The sequence below is a fragment of the Sminthopsis crassicaudata genome, chromosome 6, assembly GCF_048593235.1.
Source record: "Sminthopsis crassicaudata isolate SCR6 chromosome 6, ASM4859323v1, whole genome shotgun sequence".
Taxonomy (NCBI): domain Eukaryota; kingdom Metazoa; phylum Chordata; class Mammalia; order Dasyuromorphia; family Dasyuridae; genus Sminthopsis; species Sminthopsis crassicaudata.
In genome coordinates this window covers 57,913,497-57,922,869 of record NC_133622.1, presented here as the reverse complement: position 1 = coordinate 57,922,869, position 9,373 = coordinate 57,913,497, and the positions used below count along the sequence as shown (strand labels likewise).

The window sequence follows — 9,373 nt, the reverse complement described above, 5'->3', positions numbered from 1 at the left end:
GCCACAAAAAAGAGCTACTACAAGCATTTTTTCCACATACGGGTCCTTTACGTTCTTTTATGATTTGTTTGGGACATTGTGGCACTGTTGGATCAAAAAATACACATTATTTTATACCCCTTTGGGTATAGTCCAAAAATATTTTCTAGAATTATTGGATCAGTTCATAACTCCACCAACAATGAATTAGTAGGACTTCATATTTGAATGGGATCAGCACATAATATGATTTCTCTAGTAACCTTTGATATTTCACCATAGAATAAAGAAATCCTAGAAATTTTATAAACTATAGCAGCAGATCAAAGGATATGAACAGACAATTCTCAGATGAAGAAATTGAAACTATTTCTAGTCATATGAAAAGATGCTCCAATCATTATTAATTAGAGAAATAAAAATTAAGACAACTCTGAGATACCACTGCACACCTGTCAGATTGGCTAGAATGAGAGGGAAAGGTAATGCAGAATGTTGGAGGGCATGTGGGAAAACAGGGACACTTATATATTGTTGGTGGAACTGTGAATACATCTAGCCATTATGGAGAGCAATTTGGAACTATGCTCAAAAAGTTATCAAACTGTGCATTCACTTTGACCCAGAAGTGTTGCTACTGGGCTTGTATCCCAAAGAGATCTTAAAGAAGGGAAAGGGACCTGCATGTGCAAGAATGTTTGTGGCAGCCCTCTTTGTGGTGACCAGAAACTAGAAACTACGTGGATGCCCATACATTGGAGATTGGCTGGATAAGTTATGGTACATAAATGTTATGGAATATTATTGTTTTGTAAGAAATGACCAACAGGATGATTTCAGAAAGGCCTAGAGAGACTTACATGAACTGATGCTGAGTGAAATGAGCAGGACCAGGAGATTGTTGCATACTTCAACAACAATACTATATAATGATCAATTCTGATGGATGTGGCCATTTTCAACAATGAGATTAACCAAATCAGTTCCAATAGAACAGTAACGCACTGAACCAGCTACATCCAGCAAAAGAACTCTAGGAGATGATTATAAACCACTACATAGAATTCCCAATCTGTCTAATTTTGTCTCCTGCATTTTCGATTTCATTCACAGGCTAATTGTACACTATTTCAAAATCCGATTATTTTTGTACAGCAAAACAACCGTTTGGACATGTATACATATATTGTATTTAATTTATACTCTAACATATTTAACATGTATTGGTCAACCTGCCATTCTGGGCGGTGGGGAAGGAGGGGAAAATTAGAACAAAAGGTTTGGCAATTGTCAGTGTTGTAAAATTACCCATGCATATATATCTGGTAAATAAAAACTATTTTAAAAAATAACTATAGCAGCAGAACTCAAACAATTTAGGTACTGCCAAGTTATAAAAATTTTGTGAATATACAACTAGGCATACTTATGTATAATGTGAGGAATAGACTAGCAAAATGCAGAAAATATCATCTAAAGTTCTGCATCTCAGAATTACTAGTTTCGCTAGGCATGGACCCATAATTAACACCACATACTAAGATAAGATCAAATGGGTCCACGATTTAGGCATAAAGAACAAGATCATAAATAAATTAGAGGAACATAGGATAGTTTACCTCTCAGACTTGTGGAGGAGAAAGGAATTTGCGACCAAAGGAGAACTAGAGATCGTTATTGATCACAAAATGGAAAATTTTGATTACATCAAATTAAAAAGCTTTTGTACAAACAAAATTAATGCAAACAAGATTAGAAGGGAAGTAACAAATTGGAAAAATATTTTTACAGTTAAAGGTTCTGATAAAGGCCTCATCTCCAAAATATACAGAGAATTGACTCTAATTTATAAGAAATCAAGCCATTCTCCAACTGATAAATGGTCAAAGGATATCAACAGACAATTTTCAGATGATGAAATTGAACTATTTCCACTCATATGAAAGTGTTCCAAATCACTACTGATCAGAGAAATGCAAATTAAGACAACTCTGAGATACCACTACACACCTGTCAGATTGGCTAAGATGACAGGAACAATTAATGATGAATGTTGGAGGGGATGTGGGGAAACTGGGACACTGATGCATTGTTGGTGGAGTTGTGAAAGAATTCAGCCATTCTGGAGAGCAATCTGGAATTATGCCCAAAAAGTTATCAAACTATGTATACCCTTTGATCCAGCAGTGCTGCTACTGGGCTTATATACCAAGGAAATACTAAAGAATGGAAAGGGACCTGTATGTGCCAAAATGTTTGTGGCAGCCCTTTTTGTAGTGGCTAGAAAATCGAAAATGAATGAATGCCCATTAATTGGAGAATGGTTGGGTAAATTATGTTATATGAATGTTATGGAATAGTATTGTTTTGTAAGAAATGACCAATAGGATGAATAAAAAGAGGGTTGGAGAGACTTACATCAACTGATGCTGAGTGAAATGAACAGAACTAGGAGATCATTATACACTTCAACAACAATACTATATGAGGATATATTCTGATGGAAGTGTATATCTTCAACATAGAGAAGAGCTAATCCAATTCCAATTGATCAATGATGGACAGAATCAGCTACACCCAGAGAAGGAACACTGGTAAATGAGTGTAAACTGTTATCATTTTTTTTCTCCCCAGGTTATTTTTACCTTCTGGATCCAATTCTTCCTTTGCAACAACAACAACAACAACAAAATTCAGTTCTGCACATATATATTGTACCTAGGATATACTATAACATATTTAATATACATGGGAATGACTGTCATCTAGGGGAAGGGCTGGAGGGAAGGAGGGGGAAAATTCATAACAGAAGGGAGTACAAAGGATAATATAAAATTTTACCTATGCATATGTACAGTCAAAAATGTTGTAATTATAAAATTAATAAAAAAAAGAAAATTATACCAAAAAAAGAATTACTAGTTTCTTTCAAGACTATGTTCAAATATTATGTTCTACATTAACCTTTTTTCTGATGCCCCAGATGCTAGTGCCTCTTTCAAAATCAAACAAGTCAAAAAAAAAAAAAAAAGAAAAACCACCTTATAATTTCATTGCTTATATTATATATGTATATATATATATGTATATATATACATATATTATTGCTTATATTATGTATATATACTTATATATCTGGAAAATGTGGATGTGGACTTCCCAAATTTGTCTGTAAGCCACATGGTGGCAGGGACTCTTCACTTTTGGCTTTCTAAGTACTTAGAATGTTATTTAATTATAACAAGTGTTTGAATAATTGAATAGGCATTACATATTTTGAGTATGATGGTCCATTAAGACATCATGCTAAATTAGAGATATTGCCTTTTACAGAAATGAAAGAAAATTCTTGCACCAATTCAATTACAGACGTTTGAACATATTCATCTCTGGCTATATGGTTTGTTTGTTTTTCATTATCCTCAACCAGAAATGATTAGCTTGGGTGCTCTTATTTGTAATTAAGAGAGTAAAATTTTCTACCTTTCTTTTTAAGCAACAAGCTTGAAAGTCTTCAGCCAATCATATAGCAAATGTTATCTACCTTGAGTTGTTGATTAGCAACATGCTTTAAAATAAATTAATTGAAGAGTTCATTTAGAAGCCTTGGTTTTAAAGGATAACCAGTGATATCCTTGAAGATAATGTTCAGTAACTTCAAATCCAAAAAGTTATTGTCTAACTTTAGTATAAGAGATAGGAGATAGAAGAAGAGATTGAGTTTTGGATTAAATCCTGTATAGGATACAAAGGCATTGTTACTTTAATAACAATGCTGCTTTTCAGCTCCTTTCTTTTAACATTCTTTAACACCATTATTGTCACTCATGGTTTTGGAATATCCTACCAATATTAATTTTTTCAGGCACTTATTTTTTATCATTCTGCCTGTAAACATGTACATATATACACACATATAATAAACATTATATATAAATCATGTATCATATACTTACATTTTTCACATGTTTTTGTATGCAGCAAATTTTTGAGTTTAATATTATATTTTCAGAGAATTTCAATCCAATTATTTATTTACCCATTACTTTGCCTCACTTATCCCCAAAATCATTAGCTATTTATGTTATACTGTTTCTGTAACAGGAGTTCTGAATTTGGGGTGAATGACATTTAAAATAAAAACAATATTTCAATATCATTCATTTAATTTCTGATCCTGTGCATTTTATTTTATATATTTGAAAACTCTGTGAAGTGTTTCATAGACTTCACAAAGTTGACAAAGAGTTCTAAGACATAAAATGAATTGCACGTTCTTTAAACTATCTTTTTTTTTTTTTTCTTTTTTACTATCTTTGCTATACTAGCAATATGAGAGATATATTTTCATGTAGAGGTATATATATGCACATCAACTTGTGCACGGGTATTTTTTAAAATAATAGCATTTTTTTAGCAATGGTTAATAAATAGGTCCATCTTTTTGCCATTATTATTAACTATGATCAAATAATTTTCTTATATCTCCCTTATTTGAAACCTTTGCTCATTTAATATTTTACTTATCTCTGGTATATTTTTGATAAATTATTAAAACACTTTTGCTTATTTTGAAGATAATTTTTAATAATATTTCAGTTTATCTTTTCAGGGCCTTATTTTTGGATGCATTTTGTTCTTTTTTATAGTTTTTGAAGATTATATTCCATTTTATTTCCTTTATTTTTCATAACTCAGTTAATGGCCAAAGATATTGAAGTTGATTTTTATGAACTATTATTGACTTTTGGTAATACTTGTTTAACCTTGAGATTTTAGTGCACAAATAGTATATTCTGTTGACACTAAAGTTTGTACTTCCTTAGTGGTGGTATTCAGGGGATATTTCAAAAACTTTTAAATATTCAATGACTTTTCCCTCTATTTTCAATAACTAAGATGATGATGATGATGATGATTAAAGTTTGACATTTAGAATGTTTAATTTTTATTGAACCATAAATTATCTATTACCCTTTCAAGTTCAATATTTGATAATGTAAAAATGTGATGGGTCATTTTTTTATATTTGAACATAATGATTCTGTTCTACTAAATTTTATTCCATTTCTTTATTTCTATATATGTTAAATGCAATGTATGCACATTTATATAATTATCATGCTGAGCAAGAAACAATCAGGTCCAAAAGGAAAAAAAAAAATAAGAAAGAAAACAAAAGATAAGCAAACAACAAAAAGAGTGAAAATGCTCTGTTGTGATCCACACTCAGTTTTCATTATCTTCTCTCTGGGTGCAGATGGCTCTCTTTATCACAAGACCATTGTAAGTGACCTCAATTACCTTATTGCTGAAAAGAGAGACAGTTATCAGAATTCATCTTTTTTATAACTTGTTACCGCATATAATGATCTCTTGGTTCTGCTCATTTCCCTGAGCACCAGTTCATGTATGTATCTCCAGACCTCTCTGAAATGTTCCTGCTGATCATTTCTTATATAAGAGTAATATTCCATAACTTTTATATATCATAACTTATTCAGCCACTCTCTGACTGATGAGCATCCACTCAGTTTTCAGTTGCTTGCCACCACAAAAAAGGCTGCCAAAAACAGTTTTTGCACATGGAACTCCCTTTCCCTCATTTATGATCTCTTTGGCATATAACCCCAGGAGAAACACTATTGGATGGAAAGGTATGCATATTTTGATAGCCCTCTGGGTTTAGCTCCAAATCACTCTCCAGAATGGTTGGATCAATTCACAACTCCACCAACAATGTATTAGTATCTCAGTTTTCCCACATATCCTGCAACATTCATGATTACCTTTTCCTGTAATCTCAGCCAATCTGAGAAGTGTGTGGTGCTCCCTTGGAGTCTTAATTTGCATTTCTCTGATCAAGACTAATTAGAACATCTTTTCATAGGATTGGAAATAGTTTGAATTTCTTCACCTGAAAACTGTTCATATGCCTTACCATTTATCAACTGGAGAATGTCCTGAATTCATATAAATTTAATCAGTTCTCTATATATTTTAGAAATGAAACTTTTATCAGAACCCTTGAATGTAAAAGCTTTTCCCTAGATTATTGCTTCCCTTCTAATTTTGTCTACATTGGTTTTGTTCATACAAAAACATGTTGACTTAATATAATCAAAATTATCTATTTTGTGTTAAATAATGTACACTTGGAATACATTATTTAACACAAAATAGATAATTTTGATTATACTTCTTTTGCCACCAGTTGCTTCCTTTTCTGCAGATCTGAGAGGCAAACTATCCTTTATTCTTCTAATCGCCTTATAATGTCACTCTTTATGTCTAATTCATGAATCCATTTCAATCTTATCTTGATATATGTTGTGAGGTGTGGGTCAATGCCTAATTTGTGCCACACTAAATTCCAGTTTTCCCACTAGTTTTTGTCAAATAGTTTTTATCCCCAAAGCTGGAGTCTTTGAGCTTGTCAAAAACTATTACTATAATCACTGAATATTTTGTCTTGTAAAGCCAACATATTCTACTTAAACTATACTATTTCTTAGCCAGTATCAAATGATTTTTATTAACACTACTTTATATCATAGTTTTGGGTCTGATGTAGCTAGCCTATGTTCATTTATATTATTCATCAATTCCCATGAAATTTTGGACATTTTATTCTTCTAGATGAACTTTATTGTTATTTTTTCCTAGATTAAAAAAAAAAGAATTTCTTGGCAGTTTGATTGATATGGCACTGAATCCATAGATTAATTTAGGTAGTATTGTCATTTTTATTATATTTGCTTAGCCTACTCATGAGCACTTGCTATTTTTCCAATTGATACGATCTGACTTGATTTGTGTAAAACGTGTTTTGTAGTTGTGTTCATGTCTTAGAAAATCTTTTCATCTATAGTTATTTTAAATGGAATTTCTTTTTGTATCTCTTCCTGCTGAAGTTTGTTGGTAAAACATGAAAATGCTGATGATTCATGTGGATTTATTTTGTATCCTTCAACTTGGTTAAAGTTGTGAATTTTTTCTAGCATTTTTTCCAAAGAATCATAATTTTGCTTCCTCGTTACCCACTGTAATTCATTTAAATTCCTTTAAATCTAATTTTTTATCTCTTATTGCCAAAGCTAATATTTCTAATACAATATTGAATAATAATGGTGATAGTGGGCAACCTTGTTTCACCCCTGAATCTTATTGAATGGTTCTAGTTTTTCCCCATTACATATGATGCTTGTTAATAGTTTTAAATAGATGTTCCTAATCATTTTAAGGAAAACTCCATTTATTCCTATACTTGTAGGTGACAGTGCCTTAACTATAATTTTTTTGTAAAGCCACTAGGACTTTTGCATCCTTATCAAATGGAGTGCTATTGTCTTCCTTCAAACAACACCATTTCTTTTTTATTTGTTTGTTTTAAATACACTTTTAATTTTCAGAACTTCTATTACTTCATAGAGATTGCCTATTCTTTGTTTAAAATTGAGCTTTCCTTTTCTTAATAAGTTCTTGTTTGATGAATTATCAATTGTATTATGCAAAAGGACCCAGGGATATCTGACTTACAACACCTTCCTTCTTCATTAGATCAGTGTATTACTAAGTTAAGGGCCCAGTAGTGAAAGTTCATATAAGAACTACTTAAAGGAAATGAAAGAACCTTCTACCAGAGTACTCCATAGTAGATGCCTTCTTCAACAAAGTGCTGAGAAAAATTTTAGGATAGTTATGGTTTATTTGAATACATAAAGTGGGAGCCACTCATTGTACCTCAGTGGACTTATACCAGTGTTATTACATTTTCTCTTCAATGTTTTGCATATTTTTTAAAATTTAATTTTCTTTTGTAAAATAGATAAATATTTTTTCTTTCTTTTACATATTGGGTTTGGGGTCTCCTATTATTGCAAAACATTTTGTTATTGTTTCTTATTAGTATCACATTTATTTTAAATCATCTTTTAAATTAACATTAAATTTAATTAAATCTTTTAAATTAACAAGATATTATCAATATTTCCTGGTTTTATTTTTCCTAGTCTGAAATTGTAAAATGAAATATTGAGGGTTCTTTCTATATTTTCTTTATTTTAATCTTCTCTTAAGTTTTCCCAAAATTCTACCACAATTCTCCACTTCTCAAAACTAAAATAACTGTAAGCATTGTCAAGCAAAGTAGATTCACAATTGGCCATGTCTAAAGGTATTTCTCTCATTCTTATATTATATTATACCTTTGTCTAGATGTGGAAAATATAATTTAGTGTCAATCTTATGGAATTTTGATTAATCATTGCATTGATTGGTATTCTTAAATCTTTAAAAGTTGTTTTCTTTTATATTATTTTTCAATGCAGAAATTATTTTGCTGGCCTAACACAAACACAAGACCACAAATACCAGCTCAGATTGCACAGGATCCCTGGGCATTGCTGACTCTGTGGGTGTTGCTGACTTGGAAGGGTGGTATAGACTTCATGTGGTACAGAATCTACAATGAGGAATCTACAGGAATCTATATCAGTGTGGACCATTCTTCCCTGGTTGCAAGCCAATGCATCAGCAGAGAAGTTATAAAACTTCAAGCACAAACACAATAGATTAATAGTGAATCCCAAAACACCAGAATCTCAAGGGATCTAGACACACTCACCCACCACTAGGAGTGAATCAGCATTGACCCTGCACAGCTGTGGCCCCTTGCAAAACCTCCCCCACCATAAAAGCAGACTTAACTTCTTTAAAAAAGGAGTAAAAAATAAAGAGGACTCTGAAAATAGACAACTTTTATGGTGAAATAGAAGAACAGATTTCAAACACTGAGGAGACCACAGGCAGATTGTCTCCAGATGAAGCCCCAAAAGGTGATTTAACCTTGTCCCCATCACATAAGGCTCTCCTAAAAGAAATTTAAAAGGATCTTAAAAGAGAGCTAGAAGAAAATGGGGAAAGGAAATGACAAATTTTAAAGAGAGTTTGGAAAAAGCAACACAGAAACTATCTGAAGAAAATTCACTACAAAATAGACTTAGTTAAATGGAAAAAGCATATAATTTATTTAAAAAATAAATTTGATAAAATAACTCCCAGAAAAACAGAATTTGTGAAATGGGGAAAAAAAATCCATAAAACAAAACAATTCATTTAAAAATTCAATTGGACCAATACAAAAATAAGTTTAAAAAAAGTAAAGGAAAAAAATTAATTCACTAAAAATTGGAATTGAACAAATGGAAATGAATGACTCCATGAGACAAGAAGAATCAGTCAAACAAAACTAAAATAAATAAACAAACAAATAAACAAACAAACAAACAAATAAGTAAATAAATAAATGAAAAAAAAAACCTAAAAAATAGAAAGAAAAATGTAAAATATATTTGGGAAAACAACTGGCCTGGAAAATAGATAAATAGTTCTA

At 31.3% G+C, this 9,373-nt stretch overlaps 1 non-coding gene across 1 annotated transcript; it reads right to left on the bottom strand.

Moving 5' to 3' along the window:
• Positions 1–7,222: 7,222 nt before the first annotated feature.
• LOC141548111 (U6atac minor spliceosomal RNA) lies at positions 7,223–7,345 on the bottom strand. Its single transcript, XR_012483812.1, has one exon. It is a non-coding gene; the product is annotated as a U6atac minor spliceosomal RNA (small nuclear RNA).
• Positions 7,346–9,373: the final 2,028 nt, after the last annotated feature.